The sequence below is a fragment of the Globicephala melas genome, chromosome 11 (assembly GCF_963455315.2).
Source record: "Globicephala melas chromosome 11, mGloMel1.2, whole genome shotgun sequence".
Classification (NCBI taxonomy): Eukaryota; Metazoa; Chordata; class Mammalia; order Artiodactyla; family Delphinidae; genus Globicephala; species Globicephala melas.
This window is the reverse complement of record NC_083324.2, coordinates 91,777,802-91,800,344: the sequence shown is the minus strand read 5'-3', so window position 1 is coordinate 91,800,344 and position 22,543 is coordinate 91,777,802. Positions and strand designations below refer to the sequence as shown.

The 22,543-nt window shown below is 46.9% G+C and overlaps 2 long non-coding RNA genes across 3 annotated transcripts in view; one reads left to right on the top strand and one right to left on the bottom strand.

The window, feature by feature from the left end:
- LOC138842880 (uncharacterized) overlaps positions 1–22,543 on the bottom strand; it is a 248,363-nt gene that overhangs the window by 62,709 nt on the left and 163,111 nt on the right. The window lies entirely within an intron of this gene.
- LOC115866132 (uncharacterized) overlaps positions 1–22,543 on the top strand; it is a 261,222-nt gene that overhangs the window by 191,765 nt on the left and 46,914 nt on the right. The window contains exon 4 of one of the 2 annotated variants that reach the window (XR_009565911.1): positions 4,104–6,478. The exons of the other annotated variant lie outside the window; for it this stretch is intronic. This is a non-coding gene — a long non-coding RNA (uncharacterized lncRNA). Of the gene's footprint in view, positions 1–4,103; positions 6,479–22,543 lie in introns of those variants that run through there. 2 annotated transcript variants of the gene reach the window in all.

Here is a 22,543-nt window from a genome sequence, read left to right as displayed (position 1 = left end):
CTCCCCCCTTCTGATGTGCCTGTTGTCGGTCCTCCTGTATCATCAGCCTGTGATGACCCAAATCACTTCCAGGCTCTGCCTTCAGAACTGAGCCAAGCTCCCGTGTGTCAGCTGCAACCCCCAACCCCAGCTGAACTCTCACTCGGGTCAAGAAACGTTCCCTTAGGTAGGAGATGCTGAATGAGACTCCTTCCGCTCTGTTTTTGTTGTTGTTCTCATAACTGTTCTTCCAGGGTTTTTTTACCCGAAAGAACTGCCCCCAATATAAAGACTAGGTGGGGTGGAGACCTTTATTTAAGTTGTAGATCTTGTAAAACGGCTCCAGATCCCTAAGCGTGTGGACGGTACTGAGTCTGGGGACAAATCATTACTGAAGAGAACATACTGTAACCTTCATTCTCAAAGTGAGGCCGGTGCTACCATCTGGGCCAAATCTATTTTTAGGATAAAGGCTGCAATCTCAGGTAACAACAGAGCCCCACTAAACAGTACGCTGTGCCCCGCCAGGAGGCATGGCCTCGGAACGCCAGACCACGCATACCTCCCCACTAATGCGGCGCACCCCACCCGCTCTCTCACACAGGGGCCCCTGGAGGTTCAAAGAGTTTATTTTGAAGTGAAACGGCCACTGGAAAAAGCTTTTATTTTCATATGGGACAAGCCTCATAAAGCGTTTATTTCTCTTCATTAGCGTTCACAACGGCAGCCCAGAAGGCTTTCTCCTACCAATTTGTCGTTGATCTTATAAAACACATCTCTCTTCTTGATCTGATTCCCCCCGCCCCCCGTGCATTTGTTCTGCTTAAACCTTTCAGCACATTTGTTAACTTGAGTGACAGTGAAAAAAATCGCCACCCCACAAATGTGGAGTCATGCAACCCATGGGATGTGCATAGTTCATTTAATCGGGACAGCCTGGTTCCTTCCCAGATGTTCCCTTTCAGCAGATACCATTGTGTTTTAAAACTTGGGCCCTGATTAGCTCTGTAAACCTAGAGGACAAGATTGGTTGGCTCCAGCCAGCTCCTTGCTCCTTATGTAATAGCTTCATTGTTTAGTAATCGCCCTATTCACAGAGCAAAGGGATCCGTGTCAGCCAAGACATCTATTCAAAGCACTTCCCCTGTGCTGGGTAAACAGGAGTAGAAGCAGTCCCACCCAGAGAACCAGAACACTCACAGGGGACATGCTACAGGTTTGACCAGGGCTGCTTTTCCCTTCTCACATGGAACCCTCCTTCAGAAATGGCTTCACCTTTTCTTCAGTAACAAATCAGCCTGCAGACAGAGTCTTTCCCTTTGCTGGTGAAATCCCTGCTAAATGCAGGGAGCCCCGAATGGGTGGGGCAGGCCAGTGTGGGTGGTGGGCGAAATGCTGGGCCACTGAGAAACGAGATGAAGGGTGTGGGATGAGACACAGAGCACTGGGGATGGTCCACACCTGTTGTCCCTGTCAGGAAAGAAGACATTTTCCTCTATCCTTCTAGGTTATCCTTCTGGTCTAAGAATTAAATTGACATGAGACAGATTAACAGGAGAAAAATCAAACAAAAACTTGATAACAGGTACACACAGGAGAGACCCAGGAGAACTGAGTTACTCACCAAAATGGCCAAAGCCCTCACCTTAAATACCATCTTCAGCTAAAGACAAAAAGGGATGTTGGATGTAGTGGTTTGGGACGTCAAAGGGGAGGAAGGCAATTGACATGGAGGTGGATGAGCAAATGTTTGGTAAATAACTGTGTGCTGGACCTGCAGAGACAATGGGACATGGAGTGGACTCTGATCTTTAGCCCCTTCCTAGAGTTCCTCCCACCAGACCTAGCCTGTATCCTTTGAGGATATCTACGGTGATGGCTCTATTCTGGGTATGTGCCCTCTGTCTAAATTCTTTTAGGTAGTTAAGGGCAAAGGTCAAACAAGGTCAAAGTTTCTTTCTGAGTCTTTTGGGCCTTGATTATTTTCAGCTTGAAATAATCTGCAGGACAAAGAGACATTTTGGGGTGCCGAGTTTTACTCCCCTACATTCCCAAGGACGAGAGAAAGGAGAGAGAAACTTCCCTAAGCCATTTCCTGGAAGAATCCAGAATGACCTCTGGGAGCTCTATGGGGGCGTGAGAGGGAGCTGTGCAATGTAGGAAGAGGTAGAGAGTGCTTAGATTTTTGTGGAGGATCTTCACCAGGGAGTCTATGCCCATGTTTCCCAGCCTGTAGGATCCCAGCGAATATTGGAGCCCAGTTTCCTCTGGCCAAGAGCCTGGAGCTGCCCCAGGCTCTTGGCAGCTAGATAAAAGGCCCTCAGCAAAGCGCCCCAACACACAAGCTGCCCTTCTGCCTCCCCAGCTCTCTCCCTGTCCTGATCCTGCAGCTCCAGGAGAGCAAATGGTGGAGAATGAGAGAAGGAACAGAAGGAGAGTTAAAGCATAACAATAAATAGGGATATAGAACACCCACTGAAGCTGATTCAAGTATGGACCCGGAAGGTGCAGAAATGCTGTGACCCATCCTTGAGAATCAGTGTGCTCAAGACTGATTATTAGAAACGTGTCTTTCTTTTTCTCTTTTCTTTTCTCTTCTTTCTTTTTCTCTACATACATATATATATTCTTTTTATAATATATGTATATATTTTGTATGAATCTATGCATGTGTGTGTGTGTGTGTGTGTGTGTGTGTGTATATATATATATACATATCATCATGGTTTTGGCATAAAAATTATTTTAGAGTGAAAATATTTGAAATCTTACCTGAACTTCCCTTATCTGACTAAAGCAGAGCCTTCCGAAAAATACAGCTGCCACCAACCCCCCTCCAAGGGGATTCCCTGCAAATTCCAGGAAGGAGACAGACTGCCCATTCCCATCAGCATCAAGAAAAACCCAACAGAACCTGGTATACCTTCCCACTGAAGCCCCCCACCCGTTTTGTTAAGTTGATACAGAAACCTTTACCTCTGAGTATTCAGCAAGTACTCATTACTGAGAATTCCCACAGGCACATGTAAATAAACCTTGTCTTTTCTCCTGTTCATCTGTCTACTATTAGTTAATTTGCAGGCCCTGACCATTCAGCCTAAGTGGGTGGCAGAAGAGCTTTCTCCCAAGAGTTTATATGTGCAAATACACACACACACACACACACACACACACACACACACACACACACACACACACACACACACACACACACACACTCTGCTAACTGACTGAACCTGCAGGCCTTCAGATCTGAAAACATTCCGACTCCCTGTCCCACAATGCCCCATTGTCGCTCCCACCCTGACACACATACTGCACACATGCCACTAGAAGTGGGTCTCCTCCCATCGGGCTCTGCTTCTGTTGGGCGCATCAGCTGTGTCCCGCCTGGTCTGCTGGGCTCTCAAATCTCCAACCACAGCTGAGGCCCTTGGCCTTCAGGACACCAGAGTCGTCACTGGGCCTTCTGTTGTTGACAAGAACTGCAGCCTGGTGTGGAGGGGGTGTCCTCAATTCCCCGTGTGATTTTCTATCAGAGATCTCACTTTTAAGCACACTGTTTCTATTGTTTTGTTTTGTTTTCTTCCCTTTAAAATCCTGCCTTCTCCCCATGGGGCTTATATCTGTATCTGATGTGGCCCAGAGAGGGACCCGTCCCCACTTGGAACCCCCAGCTCCTGCAGGCACCTGGTCTGCGGTCCTCAATGCACTTCGAACACCGTCTGGCACCCGGCCCAAGTCCACAGTCCTGTATCCATAAATCTCAAATCCAGAAGTCTCTGAAAACAGAAAGACTTTTATAACTGCTTTGGTGTGAAGTGATATAAGGCTCCATTTATCCCACTTAGCGTGAATATTCATGTATTTTGCTGGTACAGGACTGTGGAAATAGTGATGTGTTTGATTCCCAGGGTGTTGCCTCAGATCCCTCTGGGATGTTATCAAACATTTGGTTTACGCACCATAGTGCGTTGCTAAAATCTGAAACATTCTGAATTCTGAAACCTATGTGGCCTCCAGGGCTTCAGATAAGTGACTGTGGACTTTGCACGTTCTGGTAAATATGTGCTGATTGAACGGCTGACCCGCTCCTTCCTTCCTACACCCGGGTTTCCTTGCAGGTCAAGTTCTCGGTGATGTCTCCTTCCTCTGCGGTAGCAGCTGTCTCCAGGCTTCATGCGAACAGGCTCAGTATGACCAGCGGGGACAATCCACACGTGGTCCAAAGCCGGGCCCTGACTGCCTGTGGGAGTGTTATGACATGAAGCTCATCCTTACCACCACTTTAAGAAAAAAAATAGAGAGACAGACAAAATATTTTCAGATCTGAGCAGGCACGTGGGGCCAGCTAGTTAACAGGAGAAAGAAAACGGAACAACAATGACAAAAAAAAGAATTTGATCTTGCTAGTAGTCAGTTACAAACACCTGAATGGATGAACACTGACGCTCCAGCCAGACTGAATCAGCTTTAGAAGGGTGTTCTAGCATCCTTTTTGTTATTTTACTCTCCCTCCTTTTTCCCTTCTCTCTCTGCACTGCCCAAGGTCTGGGCTCTACTCCCGGTGTCCCAAATGGACATGGTTGGATTCATCAAGCCTCTTTCAAGGCCCTGTTTCTACCTTTGTATTTGTATATAGGATTTCTACTCCCTCAAAAAGCCTCCCCCCTCCAAACTGACTAAGCTCTGGGCCCTACAAAACATGGGTGCTCTCTGGGGAGCTGACAGGCATCCCCGGCCCCAACCTGGGGACCTGCGGGGGCTCCCTGCCGTCTTAAGTTTTTCACATTCTTCCTGGTGGAGCATCTATATGGCAGACCTTCCTCATGCTGACGACAATGGCTTCTCACTTCGTGACTTGAGTTTTTTATGCTAAAATGCTCCCTCCCTTCCCAGGAGTCAGAGGCCCGAGAAGATAAGTGACTTAAAGGAAAGTCTACCTCTTGAGTGAGGCATTTTTGCTTTCGCTTACGGATGAGAAAGAGGATGCTCAAAGCGCCGAGGGAGTCATTTATCTAAGATCACAGAGCTGGTTAGAAACCCAGTCAGAACTGGAACCCAGGTCCTCAACTCCTAAACTGCTGTTTCTTGTTCTATTCCATATTTCTAATCCATCAGATGCATTCATTTGAAGAAAGAAATAAGTTAGGTTTTTCTGATCCGAGCGAGTCAAGAAGCACATGGGTCTTTTGAGTCACCGAGACCTCATGCTCCCAGCATTTTCAGTAAAGACGTAACTTTTGAGGCTGCGTTCTCTCCTTTCATTTTTTTTACACTAATGGGTGTTTCAGTAGGAATGGGATTCCTACATTTCAGATTCTAATGTGCTTACTCCACTTAACGAGGTTTGGCTTAATTATTAAGAGTGCTGTGAGGCATGAGGCCAGAGCAGTCCCAACGTGGCTACATCCTGTGCGTGTGGATATCTGTGCTCGTGGCAGGATGGAGAGGCCAGGGAGGCCAAGAGGTGGGGGGCTGAGAGGCAGGACCTCCTTGTCCCCCATCTGTGACATGGTGGGCTTCCAGGTGAGGATACAGTGGGGTGTGCAGTGCAGAGGTGACAAGGAAGGGACACTATTAGTTTGGTAGGGTTGCTGTAACAAACTACTACAAACAAATGACTTAAACAACAGAAATTTACTGTCTCACAGTTCTGGAAATTAGAATTCTGACACTGAGATGCCGGGATGGCCAAGCTCCCTCTGAAGGCCCTGGGGAAGAATCGGTCCCATGCCTCTCTGTTAGCTTCAAGTAGTTCCTTGGATTGTGACAGCACAGCTCCAGTCTTCACGTGATGTCCTCTGGTGTGTGTGTGTCTATGTCCAAGTCACCTCTTTTAATAAGGACATAAGTCATATTGGATTAGGGGGCCACTGTACTTCAGTATGACCTCATCTTAACTAGTTGTATCTGCAATGACCCTATTTCCAAATACAGCCACATTGTGAGATTAGGGCTTTAACAGGTGAATTCTGGGGGACACGTTTTAACCCATAATGGCCCACCCTCTGGTCCCCCCAATTTACGTCCTTCTCACATGCAAAATACATTCATCTTATCTCAACAGCCCCGAAATTCTTAACTTATTCCAGCATCAACGCTAAGTCCTAAACCTCATCTAAATAAGGTATGGGTGAAAGTCGGAGTATGATTCACTCTGGGGCAAAATTCCTCTCTGTATGAGAACCTATGAAACCAGACCACAAGTTATCTGCTTCCAAAACATGATGGTGGGACAGTCAAAGGACAGACCTTACCATTCCAAAAGGGAGAAATCAGAAGGAAAAAGGGTCATGTGGCCCAAGAAAGCCTGAAACCTAACAGTAAGTTCCATTAGATTTAAGGCTTGAGAATAATCCTCTTTGGCTCAGTGTTTTGTCCTTTGAGTCCACCCACATCATGAAGGGTGATCTGCTTTTCTCTCTGCTTTTCTCAAAGTCCACTGATTTAAATGTTAATCACATCTAAAAAAAAAAAAAGTGCTTTCACAGCAACATCTAGACTGGAGTTTAACCAAACAACTGGGCAACATATCCTAGACAAGTTAACACATAAAATTAGCCATCACTGATATTTTTTGAAAAAAGTACTATAATGTGTCCAAGATGGGGGAAAAATCAGGAAGAGACACTTAGAAGAGAAGGTGGCGAAGACTTTCAGGCAGTCTGAGCTGGGCGATGTACCCCTGGGGCAGTACTCAGAAGGGTCAGCTGAGGAGTAGTTTTAATCTGTCCCAGTGGTTTGGATCAGAGAGGTGGGCAGAAATGGTGGTGTGGAGGGTGGGAAACACAGATGACTAGAAAGTCAGGGCTGTGGCCCAAGGAGAAGCCCTAAAAGAGAACTGGCTGGTCTGGAGCTAGGTACACTGGCAGGGAGTGGTGGGCTGAATGTGTGTGTCCCCCCATGTTCATATGCTGGAGCCCTAACCCCCAACGGGATGGTATTTGGAGGTGGACCTTTGGGAGGTGATTAGGTTTAGATGAGGTCATGAAGATGGAGCTCCCATGATGCGATTAGTGCCTTTATATAAAGAGGAAGAGACACCAGAGTTTCCTTTCTGTGTCACATGAGTGGGAAGAATCTAGGAGCTGGATGTCACTGAGAACTGAATCTGCCCGGCCCTTTCTCTTGGATTTGCATCCTTTAGAACTCTGAGAAATAAATGTCTGCTGTTTAAGCCACTCAGTCTTTGGTGTTTTGTCGCAGCGGCATGAGCTAAGACACAGAGGAAGCCACTCATGGCCTCCTGCACGTGCCCCACCTGGGCAATATTCTATTGTACTGTGCTTGTCTCCATGTCTATCTCCCCACGAGACCTCAGCTTCCATGGGTTGGTCTCATGAGAGGATGTCTCCTCAGCAACCAGCACAGGACCTGGTGTCCAGAAGGTACTCAAGTAAGGGTTGTTGAATGAAAATGTGAGTGGACTCTACCCAACTTCTTAAAACTTGGTGGTGGCAAGAAAATTTTATAATGGTGGACGGGGATGGATGCGGTTTAGCTTGTGGGGTGTAGCAAACCTATCCTGAAGCTGTGTTGACCGGGCAAACACACTGCTTCTCCCTGGAACATGTGGTTATTTGAGTTGGCTTGGGGAAGGCCGATGGCTGAAAAGAGAGGTGTTAAAACTCTCCCAGACACCCCTGGGAGTCTACTAAAGCCTGGAGGTTGTGTGAGCCTGCGTTAAGACGAGGTGACCTTTTTTTTTTCTTTTTACTGTACGCGGGCCTCTCACTGTTGTGGCCTCTCCCGTTGCGGAGCACAGGCTCCGGGCGTGCAGGCTCAGCAGCCATGGCTCACGGGCCCAGCCGCTCCGCGGCATGTGGGATCTTCCCGGACCGGGGCACGAACCCGTGTCCCCTGCATCGGCAGGCGGACTCTCAACCACTGCGCCACCAGGGAAGCCCAGAGGTGACCTTTTAAGAAGACCAGCCTGTGAGTGCCTTTCTGCTCTTAGTCTGTAACCAGAGATCTTAATCTCTACCCAGAGTAAAGGTTCACACCTAGATATTCTGTAGTCTAAAGGGCGTGGAGGGAGAAGGAAGGAAGGAGCACATTTGAGGGGCGGAGAGAAAGTAGGTGAAGCTCATGCCTGAGGAGAAATGCCTTCCCGCTGGGTGGGACAGCGACAGTCACCCACTTAAATCCTTCGTGGGACCTTCAGACTGTCCATCTGTCATGGGTCCATCTAGTTTCTGCAAAGGAGGGAGGGCGTGGAAGTGGGCAGCTGGGTTGACGATGATATTTCCATGTCAGCCCACTGGGTGTCCACACGCTACACAACCCACGTGACGTGCGGCATTTGATTCCCCTGTATTGCTCATGTCACTCAGGGGCCTCCTCCCTTTGCACAAGACTTGGAAGAGGATCTTCCCGCTGACACCGAAGCGGTTCCAAACTGGGATCACTGATTTCCATTTCAAAACTGCCTTCAATTTAGTTGATTTAAACGACTTGACTTTGCTCTGTGAAATGACTGTGGCCTACAAGCTCAGCCCGTTGCCCTTTGAACGGCATAAACACGCTCCCTGCAGGGACCCATGGAGCTCCGCCACCCATTGTTTATCTAAAAACAGCGTTTTATTATTGTCGCTCAATTAGTCCAGACAGCGGACACAAATGACTCTCAACAGCTACATCCTTACCCTTCGCGTCACACATAAATGCCAAAGACGGCTCTAATAGCTAGCTAATAAAATCAAAATGTGCCTGCATTGACTCTGTGATTACTCAAATCGTCACCCTGTCTTCTGAAATCTCTTCTTAATCTAATTACGTACAATATTTTCACTTTAGTAAGAGAACATTAAACTCAGTAATCAACAATTCTGTTCTCAATTTATTTATGAGCAGCCAACCAAGGTTCTTTTGAACGTAAACTTTGGAGGGGAGTTTATTTTCTATAAACAAACGAGCATATTTTTTCCCCTCAAGGTCAAAATATTATTGCCTGTGTAGGGCTTTTTCCTATAAACTTTTTTTTTCTGAAAATTGCACAATCTGTCATTTCACAGACACCCACGAAAAGCCACTCCTAATCACGTGCAGAAGATAAGTTTCTCCCGGTTTATACTCACTGCTGTGAAAATGCTATTATACGCAAATGTTTCATCCGTTTTGCAAACATATGCTTTCACACACACATACTCAGCACACACAGGCAGTGTCTGAAACAGGAAAGGTCTTTTGAGAAAGACAGAAAATGCAATGCACTGAGCCACTTAACATTTCCCATTTTTCAAATCCATCTTGGAAGCCTAGGAGGCTGATGCTTTAAAACCACGTGCCGTTGACCGTGCCCGAGCCGCACGCTTTGAACGGAAAGGTGCCTGCTGCCTGCTTCAGGCCTCTAGCTGAGGACCGAAGAAGCTGAGGGTCAGAGAGGTGAGGAGATTTAAGGGAGGTCAGCAACCATGTTAGTGTCAAGTGGACAACGGGGACCCAGGTGTACCAGTCACATCTCTGGACCGGTGTATGATTGAAACACAAAATCCGAGAACTGGGGTAAGGCTCCGTCCTCTTGGTGGGGGTCCTAAGGGTCTGAATGCTGCAGGTGAGGTTTAGGTGTTGAGTTTAGCTGCACTGTGGCTACCTTCCTTCCCCTCGAATCCCTCTACCCCCATCTTTACCCCCCAAACATACACACATGCACACTTTGGTAATATAACATTTCTAAAGTTTTCATTTGAGTTTAAGGTTGGAACTCCTCCAGGCCAAACATAAAGAAAATCTCCAAGATGGCCCTCTTCTCCCTCAGGGCCCCGGCCAGGCTCCCTCTGGTTCCTGCCGTGGATAGGGAACCAACATTACCTCACGTCTCAAAACTCTGTCCCTGGGCAGGCTCACTTTTGCCCCTCTCTGCTCTCTCCTCGGGGTGAGAAGAAAGGGGGTGATGTCGGCACCGTGAGAGGAATTCCTCTTTCCACCCAGAGAAATTACATTGTCCGGGGCTGAAGGCCAAAGTGAAGGAGCCTCCCAAACCATTCCAATGGCAGAGGTGGGAGGCTGTGGATGGACTTGGGGTTGGGAGTTCAGGCTCTGCTCTCCTGAGGGGGCTTCATCCTTGTTCCATTGGACTAGCTTCCACCATTTCAACAGAAGAACAGGAAGCATTAGGTCATCACCAAAGCAGCACCTAAGAGTCAAACGACCTTAACTTTGGTGCCCAGCAAATGCCTCTGCCACTTACCCAGCCACTGACCTTGGGCACATATCGCTGCTTCTTTATCCACAACTTTTCCTAATGATTCCTATCTTTGCTTCCGGGGGGTGTGGACCACACAGAAAAGCATACAATGTCCCCTCAATGCAATTCCTATTTGACCCCATCTCCTCCTTTCATGGAATGATGGTGAGTGCCAAGGAACGGGAAGAGGTGCCCAATGTCTGATTAGTGAGCTAGAAAAAGACTACCCTGGCAGGGACACAGTGTTATTTTATTAGATACAAGCTGTGACTTAGGGCTCATCTGCCGTGTACACACCTTTAAAAGAAAATACGGTTTTTATAATGTCACGTTCTTCCAGATCGGTGTCAGCTGGCCAGTTTCTCTTTGCTCTCTACCTGCCCTGGGGGGTGAAATGCCACCCCATCTGGAAGCAGCCACTAGTGAGCTGCCCGGCTGAGGGACGGGCTTCCTGTGTTTCCGCAGCCCAACATTTCAACGGTATCGTGCTCTCGCTGAGAAAGCTTTCCTCAGGAAGCCACACGAATGACCCTCGAGACGAGTGGATCTTCCTGGGGCGATTCACCCTGAATTTTTAGGCTCTCACCACTCTCTTAGGTTCTGGCCCCCCTTGCCTTCTGAAACCACAAAGCAGTTAGAGAGTCTAATCTCTCAACCCGAAGTCACTTTGGCAGTGCAGTCAGATGTCACCTGGGGTCACCATCGCCTGTCTGTGGTGGAAAGTTCCAAGCAGTTGCTTTTGCGATCTGCCAGTTGACGTGGCGAGAGTGCCCTGAAACCCAACAGGAAGGTGGCTTTCTGAGGCAGGTTAAAAATACATTTACGTTTGTTTATGAACGAGCGATTATTTTTAGTCTGAGGCAGAGGCTTGACGAGGATCTGGAGGCCCGCGGTGGCGTGGCTTAACCAGCGGGATTCGCACCTGCACAAAACCAGGAGTCTGGGTTTTTCTGCTTCGGGTCATTGCCTCAGTTCCCTGACTCTGTTCTCGTCTCCCAAGGCTTCAGGACGAGGTAAAACTGACCCCAGAGCTGCCTTTGTATCTGATTTCTGTTTCTCCGCAGGCCGGCAGGCCACCGCGAGGCAGGCCACACTTGAGAGGCCAACGGCTGAGCTTCCGGCTTTGAGAAGCTCCTTCTTGCGGTTAAGAGATGAGGGCCATGCCTTTGGAAGTCTCTGGGCGGTGCTGGGCTCCGCTGCTAATGATGGTGAGCTCACGTCACACCTCTGGGTGGTGTGGGCAGACGGTTCCTACTCCGCTGTAGGAGCTCCAGGCTGAGGGACGGCCAGGAAGTTTAGAAAGATATGCTGGTTCTTTAGCCTGTGCCTGATGCATTCTTTGCCGACATGGGTAACAGAGGAGAAAACAGAGATGTCCGTGGCTGTCCTCCAGCTAATGCACCATCACCACCATGACCCCCACCTCCATGCAGTCAGGCAGGGGCATGGGAACCAGAACAAGCTGAGACAGATGGCACACCCCCAGGGCACCACAGGTTGACGGCAACCCTGGGATCAGTGGCAGGGTCTGGGGCACTCACGAATCACCAGTGACCACCTAGGTCCTTCCGTCCTTGATCCCCCACGGATTGCTCCAGCAGAGCTTCTCTTACAGACGATTGTACCTACTCTGTGATGACCTGCCAGCCTAAGGCTATTGGGTCCAGACGAGATACAGCGGATGTGGTCAGTGCTTGCCCACGTTCCCTGGGGAACTCTTCTCATTCTCCTGCACACCAGCTCCAGGTGTGTCAAGCAGCACCTGTGTCTCTCTGTCAGCGGGCTACCCGCAGGGTTCTGGAACGACTATGCCAGCTTAAAAAAAGTAATGAGAAGCTGCATGCTTCTGGGGATGACAGCCCTTAACCAGTGGATGACGGATGGGAGGAGGATATAAATACTTCCCTGGGCCCTAATCAGGAGCACAGTGGAGGCCACGGGGAGACGCTGGAGAGAGTGTCAGTCACCCCTCACCACTTCCCTCCCTGGGGCTTTGCGCCATGTTGCACACTCACCCAGCATGCTTCCTTTCTGGGGCTGACTTCCCAAACCTTCTACCAGATTTTCCTGGGGACATTCCTTAAACGAATCACTCAGTGTTCGCTTCTGGGGAATCTAACCTAAGTAAGACACAAGACAAGGCACAGGAGGCAATGTTTGTTCTAAGGCCCAGAATCAACCCGGTTTCCCCTCAGCTCAGATGGTTTCTCATCTCTTTAAAGTTCAGGCTTCCTAGATCATCCCATAAAGATTCTGAGAGTGAAAGAGTCTATCGTTCTGCTGCACAAGCATAATAGGCAACTGTTTTCCCACTCTACAGAGTCTTCTGTGAAATCTCAACTCAAAGTCAGCCCCAGGGCCCTGGGGGAAATTCTGCTTCCTACGTCTTAATTCAGAGTAACACAGGCCTTGGCCAAAGCTTCCAACCATATAATCACCTCGTGTTTCCCCCGTCCCTTTAGCCCAGCAAAAATGAAAGCTAATGGGGGCTTTATATGGCGTTCACAGACTTCTGAAAACTTTTCAAAAATAGTTTCAGTTCCTTTCTTATTGTCTCCCCAGAGTCTGATAATTCCTGGAAGGAGGACTATAGGTTCATTGCTACCTGGGGACTCCAGCAGAAAATCAATCCTGTAGCTCAGGGAAGCTGTACAAAAACCCCACGCGCTCCCCCGCTGGGGCTGTCAACTCTCTCCTCCCTCCCGGCCCTTTGAGCCTTGGGAGTAACTCCTGCTGCTCCGCAGATCAGGCAGCCATGGACGCCACGCAAACAGGGAAGAAAATGGTGCAAACTGGGAGAACGCCAGTTCCTCAAGCTTGTCCTTCCTCCCCTTTGTGTAATCTCCAAGAGCATCTAGTTGAGCAGAAACATCAACATTGGTTTCAACATGACACATCCCCCAGGAAAGTTCCCGCACGTCACGAAGGAGAGTTTGGGCTTGTTGTGACCACTGTTGGTCTTGGCCCAAGCCTGGAAACATGTGAAAACACAAGACTGGACCAGAACAACTACAGGCAAATGCTCCGAAGTCCTGACACACCACTCATATCAGGGCTTGGGGGGGCCGGGAGAGGGGAGGGAGAAACAGGAAGAGAGGCGTAGGGCAAACTCTCCAAATCCCAGATCTTCTGCTTCCTTTCACCTGTCAAGGCCTAATGGCCTCTTCCCGGTGGACTGGGACCTGGGTATTCACTCAAGTTCTAATCCTAGAAAGGATGCTTCTCAGGTTTGTCAAGAGAAGGAGAAGCTCCCTGGGAAGGAGCAAGGTGGCACGAGGGAGAAGGGGGCCGTGGGCAGCGACAGGAGGCGCCTTGTGTATGCAGTCAGCTATTCAAGTTGTGCTCGGGATGCCCTTCAGGGCCTGGCCTTTCCCCACAGCCCGCAGACCGAGGGAGGCCCCGTGAGGCATGGCCACTCTCAGCAGGAGTGTTTGGATTGGAGGAGGGACTGTCTTGAATTCCAGCCTCAGCCAGACTCTTGAGGACTCGGCCACTCCAGGTGTGGCAAACAATGAAATGTGTTTTTTTCTTTTCTTCTCCTTTCTCTTTCCTTTCTTGCCAGGGTGAGTGAATTCTGCGCTTGCCATCGTGTTTTAATTAATGTTTGATGGGGGAAAAAAAAAAAGGGAAGGCAGTTAAAATGAAAAGGTGCTATATAAAAGCAAAGTAATTTCTGGAAGGCCATGAGCTCCTGCTGGCAAGTGCGTCTAGGGGTAGAAACAGTGTGCTTGCTGTTTCGAGAGCAAACCAGCCGATCCCGGCTGGAGAAGGAAGGCTCTCTTGGCATAAGGCGGCGCTGGGTTCAGTCAGGGATTCACACAGACCTCTCTGGAAGTGGGCTGAGGAGGGAGGGCTGCATGAGCGACGGCCCATCCATAGTCTGAGGCCTTATTCTCTGGTCTTTGCTCCTCTGAGCTCCCATGGGGAGGAGCATGAGGGGTAAGGAGGGAAGAGTCTGACTCAGCCCTCTGTTTCCCCATCAGCCAGCACAGTGCTGGGCATGCCATAGGCGCTCAACGTGTGCTTGTGGATGGCGGCGGCGCTTACCAAAGCAGTCCTGTTCTCTACAACTTTTCACCGAAGAGGTGAAAACAAGATCCAGGGGGAAAACACGTAGGGATGTCCTTAATTTCTCTCTTTCTAACTGTAAAAATTAGACATGCCATTAAGATTTGTGAGAAAGGGGAGAAGAGAAGAATTTCTTTAAGCAAGTAATCCATGTTTTATTGCTGCACTTTAGGGGCAAGAAACCGGTTTGGTGTGGAAAAGAGCAAACATGGGCCGTGTGCCTGGCTGCCTCGGTCGGCGTCCTTGCTCTGCCATTTGGGGCGAGTTATACACTTCCCTGTGCTTCCTCCTCCTTTATAAATTCGTGCTATTAACAGGACCTATCTCGTAGGATTGTTGTGACAATTGTAACAATGCCTGGTACATAACAAGTGCTAGTTAAGTGTTATTATCAATCATCATTATTGCTTGCGGTCAGTCAGTGTACTAGGAACTTTACACAGCTTGTTTTATGTTTCACATACAGCATCTCTTTAAAATAAACACTATTTTATAATTGAAGAAACTGAATCTAAGTGAAATTAAGTAATTTGGTCATGGTCAAGCCTCTGGTGATGTTTGGACATTGTATTTGAACCTAGATCTGTCTGACTCCAAAGGCTATGCTTTTTCTAAGTTACGCTCAAGGTGACACGTTTGGAACTTCCCCGGCTTGCCCTCCTGTCGGCATTCTCTCAACTGCCAAAGCTAAAGAAAACATGGCACTGAGGTGAGCTTCCACTGGACTCCGACAGAGGAGCAGTTGTGTCTCCATCAGAGAAAATTCTCGGCACCAATAATCTTTCCAGCTGCTGCGCAATACTTAAGAGGAAATGAATTCAGGAAGTCTCAATTAGAGACGTCCTAAGAGTTCAGGGATTCGACGAGAAAAATACGAAAGAGCTGGAATAATTATTCTTCTGCTCTGATTGGGGAGGTCAAATTCCCTTTATGTTATGAAGATTGAAGTTCCAGGGCTCTGGAACAGAGTTCTCAGCTACCGCATATTATTAAAACAATAGAGTTCCAAATATATCCGATCAATCCAGCCCATCTCTAGGGAAACCTAAGTCTGAGCCATCCGGTATGGAAAGCCACGTGTCCTGTGAGTAAAACCACTTCCCGTGAGACTTAACCGTGGAGACTGGCAGGAAAGAGGGAGACCAAGGTGGGACCGTTGCTAGAAGAACAGAATTGCATTATGGTTCTTCTGACATCGTGACCTCATTCTGTTCCCCCAACCCGATAATTCTGAGATGAACCCCTCTGGATGTATTCAGAAGCTACTCCTTCTGTGCATTGGATCACTAGCCCAGATGACCTTTGATGTTTAATATACTCGGGCCATCTGGGTCTCTGAATGTGTGGGCGTTTCCAAGTCCTGTTTCTTTGTCCAGCTGCTTTGCAATCTCATCTAAGCATCTATACAGCTACTGTGCCTTGCCCTACTTTGGGGGTTGAAACAGGTAGTTGGAAGAAGACCGGTGTTTTTTTTCTTTTATTCCGATAGACTTTGAAAACCTTTCAAATGAAGTATTGCATACACACAGAAAAGCACATAGATCATTAGTTTACAGCTCAATGAGCTTTCACAAAATGAACACACCTGTGTAAGTACCACCCAGGTCAATGAACAGAACAATACCTGCACCCGAGAAATTCCCGGCAGGTTCCCATCAATTACCGCCATTCCTCTTCTCTCCAAAGGTAACCACTCTTGACTTATAACACCATAGGCTCATTTTATTTTCATTTGGGCCACATATGAATAGAATTATACACTATATATATTCTTTCAGGTCTGGCTACTTGACATTATATTTGAAAGTTTTTCATGTATATGTGTATAACAGGAGTCCATTTCTTTTCGTTGCTATATAGTATTCCATTCTACAAATACATCGCAATATATTTATTCACTACTGTCCATTTAATGGACATTTAGTTTGTTTACAGTTTGAGGCTATTATGAATAGTTTTCCTCTGCCTTATGAGTGAGGAAGGGAAACCCTTTGGTGACCGGTAAGTACAGGCACATTAAGGGATGTCCTTGGTATGTTTGAGGTCTCTGACTGTCAAGAGTTTCTTAAAGAAAAGTTATCTCCCCATTGGTTTGTCAATTCTTGGAATGCCTTTGATAGAGACAAAGCTTTTCAAAGAAATATCTCTCAGAGAGGAGACCCCTGGGGTAAAAACAAGCAAAGGCATAAAGACTGTAAGAAGAAACCAGTGGGGCTGGGCGCTGGTACCTGAAAGGAAGTGGATTCCAAACAGAGATGGAGGCGGATCAAGGGAAAGCCTGGAGGCAGATGTGTAGTGAGGCTGGTAGGGCTTGTGTGGGATCTTCCCTCAGAATCATGCATTTCACAGAGGAGATGAATTAGGGCTCTGCTTTGAAGGACTTCAGAGGAAAAGTTACACTCAACGGACAAGGAAGTGCTGCCATTTTTCTTAGAGTCTGAGAGTGATGAAGTGGGCAGGACAGCAATGGCTGTCAAAATTCATGCTCCTCCTTCCCTAGTGAAATGCTGCTGCTGGGCAAAAACGACCCCATCAGAGACTATTTCCAGCAGCCTCTTGCATCTGGGCTGGGCCAATAGAATATATGTAGAACTAGCGTTTGTCACTCTGAGCCACAGCAATTAGGAAGAAGGTGTAGCTTCTCCACCCTCATTTTTTCTTTCCATGGCTGTATACTAAGTTCCTAGGAGACAGCAAAGCCACAAGATGTCAGGCTCCTTAATTCTTGAGTTATCTCACTGAGAAAGTTGTGTGCCCACCAGACACACCTGCATTGGACTGTTCTGTAAAGGAGAAACAGACTCCTGTTGTGTTAAGTCACTAACGTTTGGGTTTATTTGTTACAGCTGCTAGTGTTACCCTCACGAATATAGTTGGCTTCTGAAATAATTCACAGTATAGACAGAAAGGAAAAAGAGCACAATGTCCTTATATTACTGCCATTTGATTTGATAGAAGGTAAAAAATGAGAAGGGAGGCTAACTCAGAAGAACGTCCCTCAAGCTTTCTTAAGTCGTTGGAGGATATTCACAGTTAGTATAAAAATAGGACAATAATAATGTCAACACATAATATGTGTGCCTAATAGATTTACACTCCCCCCAATTGCATTAGGATTTCCTGGAACTGGCTCACGACACATTCTTATGCGGGATTCAACATTTAGCAACAAATAAGACTCTTTTCTCTCTTGGCACATCTTACTCCTCCCTCCCACCAACCCCCATCCATATCCCTGCTGCCTTCTCCCTCCCACAAAGCTCATTTTTGGCAAAACCATTTTCGTAAACCACACATTTTAATGAATTAAGTGTAGCCCCACAATCACACTTGCATTCTCCCACAGTCCCCTGACTTACACATGCCTCCAGCTATGGGAATTCTCCCTTACACCTCCAGAAAAGAAAAAAAAATGCATTAAAAATTCTATCTGTAAGTAGAAAAGTTATGCATAGAATGTGATGGCTCTTCCACTTTTCTTTTTCTTTTTGGAAAATACAAGAAGGAAGATGACTTTCAGACACTGCATGTCCTCTGAGAAACTAAAAAATTCTCTGCTGTTCTTCTTTTGGCAGTAGCAAAACTGGCTATCATCATAACTCCGCCAATTTCTCCCTTTATCCTTTTCAGTGGGAGCTTCGTGGAATGGCTTCTGCCTTGCCAAAAAAGACAGTTGAGGTGTTTGACAGCAGGGAAGTTTAAAAGAATTTCAAAGACGAAAAGGACCTCATAAGTCATAGTTTCCAGTCTTCTTATTTTAATACCGAAGTTCATATAGGTGGTTTAACTTGTTCAAAGTCATACCACTAGCTGACGGCTTTTGGACAACTTAGCTATATCTGACCTTTACAGTTCATGTCACATGGAGTTCCAAGCACATGATCTTCCTGGATCATCACATCAGCCAGGTGACAGTGATAGAACCACTTCTGTTAGACAGGCGAGGGGACAGATGAGTGCTAAGAAGAATGCCAGGTCTTAGGATCTAGCCCCTTAACACTAAATCCACATCCTCAGATCCAATAAACTTTCCTCATCCTTTTGAGGGGGGGCTGGGGGCGCCGACTACGCATTAGATACTTGGCTAGACAAAGACGTGACCTCTGCCCCCAAAGTGCACACAGTTCCCGGAGGGCAGATAAATAAACAGATGATGCCAATCGGGTCTGACGAACGCTCCGCTCTTCTGCTCCTGGCATGCAATCACTTCCACGGTAATGCTGGCTTTTCCTGGGAAGAACACAGCAGCAGCCCGTCGCTGAGTCATCCAGCGAGGAGGCACCAACAGCTTTGCCTCCCAACTCGGAAACATCTTACTCAACCTCTTCCCACCCACCATCACCACCTGCAGGTTTGGAACCAAGAAGGGCTTTGGAAACTAAAGATCATGTGCTAATAGGATGTTAAAGCGAAGCTACCTCACCACCAACCACCAGAGGTAGTTTGTGTAACTGTGTGATTCCCGAGCCCCGTGATTCCTTTCATGACTTCAGCTCCTGGCACTTTGCTAGGTTTGAAAGTGTTGCTTATCCAGAGAGCTCAGAGATTGCTTTTGGCAAAGGGCTCAAAGCAGGCGGATCCAACCCTTCTCGCTGTCTCTCTCTTGTTGCCAAAATAGAAGACTCTTGGATTTATGGGAAACTCGTGTGAATTCTCCTTCCAATGAATAACCTGAGACTGCGGTTAAAATTAAGTAGGAGACGAAGGCTGGGAATCAGGAGGGATTCTGATCAGGCTGGGATCTGGCTCTGAATTTGCTTCTTATTAAAATTATCTCTAAGGTTTCTAACAATTCTGGCCCGGTATACACTCAAAATGTTACTTCATTTCGGAGAACACTTACTGAGTACATATTACAGGCTGGTCATTACGGTAGGCATTGGGATAAAAAGATGGAAGTCCCACCCCCCTAACAAGTAGCAGACAGATTCCCTAGAGAGTTAAGCAGTTAACTGGAACTCAGCCAGAGGCGCGGGCTCCCAGGGGTGTGCATGGGAAGCTGTGGGACACAGAAGCAAGGCACTGTGTGCCTTCTGATCCACCGAAGAAGACCAGAGCCTGCCACCGCAAAATATGTCACTTTGGCATTGTTTTGAACTGAAAGCACTTGGGAAACAGCAGATGCAGGAAGGGCTCTCCTACCTCCTGCTTTGTGCTTGAAAGCAGGACACAAATTTTCCATGAGAAGGGTACCCTCCCTGTACCAGAAAGAGGAGAATATTCCTACAGCCAAGATGGGGAGGTGACCCTGAGATGAAGCTGTAAAACAAACTTACTAAAATAGCCTTTATCTTCCATTAGTTTCCCCCATATGTTTCCTAAGTCACCTTCCCATAATTTACTGCTCCAAGCCCAAACCCCTTTCTCCTTTGTCTTGTCACATCTCTACAATTTATCGTTCTTTGTGGAAATGGTATGTAAGCTCTCAGGCCTGTCTACTTCTTTGGATCTTCTTTTCTATGAAGGCTTCTGTGTCATGTAACCATATTAACATCAAATAAAATGTGTTGCTTTTCTCCTCTTAATCTGTCTTTTGTCGGTTTAATTCTCAGACCCAGTCACAGAACTTAAGAGGGTAGAAGAAAAGTCTTTCTTCCTCTATAGCACCTTTTTTCTCTTCCCTGAGAGGCTGGCCTACATGCACCACAGCAACAAGGCTCTCATTGGCTTCCATCAATGGGGGAGCTCTCCAGGAGATCAGATGGAGAGGAAGGGAGTTCAGGGGTGTTTATTTCCCTCCCTGGGAGGATAGCTGAATAGAAAGTCACTGCTCTTCCTCCACTGACCTACTCTCTACTCATCTTCCCCCCGGTGACAGCTCTGCTGCTGCGAGCCCCAGATTTCTACACCAGTCCTGTGGTTCCACTGAACTCCACCCACAAGTTCATAATTAGTCCCCTGTAAATAAACTCTCCTTTAGTCTAGACCGATCAGAGGGCGTCATCTGTTTCCTGCCGGGACACTGGCTGACAGACATGAAGCCCACTTTTGAGATGTGTGTACATCAGAGGTAGTCAGGGGAATAGAGAGATGACAAGGAGGAAGGGGCAGGACAGGAGAACAGTAAAGTGTCCCAGAGGTAAACAAAGCTAAGGCTTGAAAGATATCTTGCAGGTAAGGAACTTCCAACTAAGGCAATGACGAGAAGGGAGAGATCATTTCAGAGAGCAAGTGCGGGTGTTCGGAGACGTGAGAGTGTCCTGTGGAAGGTATAATGTTCGAGATTACCGCAGGGAGGAACTGGTAAGGAGAGGAGATGGTAAATGATGAGGCTGGAGGGGGGAGGGATGGGCGAGATCATGAAGGACTCTGTACGTTCAGTTAATGAGTTTGGAATCTATCCTGGAGACAACGGGAAATCACTGAAAGATTTTTAAGCAAAAGATAACATGATCAGGTTCGGATCTCAGAAGACTACTCTGGTGAGCAGTGTGGAAGAAAGCAGGACTGGAAGCAGGAAGATTGGTTGGCAGGTTCATTCAACGACTAAGGCAAGAATTCATGACAATTTGGAATTTGTCCTTGGTGGTGAGGCAGGAAGGGGCATATACGAGAACTGTTGAGGAATAGAGAGAATTTGGTGAGGAATGTGTACGGTGGTGAGTCTAGAATGATGCCCAGGGTTTGGGGTTTGGCGAGTTGGTAGATGATGGAATCATTTGTCAATAAAGGAAATCCTCAAGGGGGTCCAAATTCAAGTCACTCTTCATTTTTTTCAATGCCCCAATGAATTCCCTCTGATTATTAGCTTTTATCAAACATTCAGCTTGAATATCGCTCTTCCATCAGTGGCCTCTGGTTTTGTTACCCAGCCGATGGGGATAATACCACTTCCTTCCTCATATTTCACAATTAATGAATGGATGCATGTCCTACTCCAGGCACAGAATAATATTCAGCAAAGGTAATTGTCAAAACCAATGTGTAAACTCAATGGAAAACAGTCATAAAACTTATTTGCTCATTCAACAAATACTTTTTGAGTGCCTGTGTCCTGCCTACTATTATTTATTCCTTGCGTGGACAGCGGTCAAGAAGCTTTGAGGGCTTAAACTATTAAAATAATTTATGTTTTCTTCTTTTTTTTCTTTGTATGCGTCTTCATCATCTTTCTTTCTCTTCTTCCCTTCCTCTAGCTTTCTTTTCCCAATATGTACATAGCTTCCATTTCCAGGAGGAAGAACATCCAGAAAGCCAGATTTTAAAGAGAGGATAAAAAAAACTTGGCTGAATTATTGATTCATAGCTTTATAATGCACCCAGGATAGTAAGGACATTTATAGATTTCATGAGCTGTTTAATATCTATTTGTGGAGCACCGCCATGTGCAATCATCTTGGACTCATTATGTTTCTTCGGCTGCCCAATGAGTCATAATGAGCCTCTGAAAATGTAAAATAATGGGTTAGAACTAGAGGGAATGAAGTAACAGCCAAAGTCAGATATAAAATTATTATTACACACAGTCTGTAAGAGCGATCAAGATGAGGAAGGGATAGAGGGCCTATTATTACACGCACACATGCACGCACAAACTTTAAGGAGAGTTTGCAGTAAAGGAGGAGGTAGGTGAGGAGCCCTATGAACGACATCCTTAAAAGTGATGGGCTGCGGATCTATTTTCCATTAAGATTCAAGCAAGAGGGGGTGGGGAGCTCAAATTATGGTGAAGAAATAGGAAAGCCAGTGGAGACCCTTTTGAGAAGATGGAGCCCTGTACTGAGAGGATAAAAGAGACTTTATACTCCGGCACTTAAAATGAAGAGGAAGAGATCATTTCTAAACAGGGCACAAGAAATAGCTTCATTTCTCCCCATTAACCTCTGTTCCCCTAAAGAAAGCCAGCTGAAGAAAAGCAGGACAAAAGAATTCTATTCAAACACAATGAAGAGTATCTTCTATAATGAGAGCCATAATTTGAAAAAGTATTAATGTAATTTTCTCTTTGGGTTTGCAAGTATAGGCCCTTCCTCCTAATTGGTTCCAGGGTCATCTGTCCAGAGGTCTGTGGGTGTTACACAGAGTATGCAAAGAGAAAGAAAGAGTTGATATTCAGCTTTTGATATTCAAAAAAAAAAAAAACTTTTTTGAAGTAAGACAATAGTCTTGCAAAGAGACTTTTTTCTGAGACCCATTGGAATTCCTTTATCTCCTTCTTTGACCTGCTAAGCACCGAGGAGAAGCGCCCAGAATCTTGGTGTTCTCCTGCAGGTAGAAAAGTTACTCCCCTGGAGATACAACTTGCTGGCTGCTCCAGGAGAAGAGGAGATGCCACAGGCAAAGGCAGATCAGCCCTGCCCTTCCTGT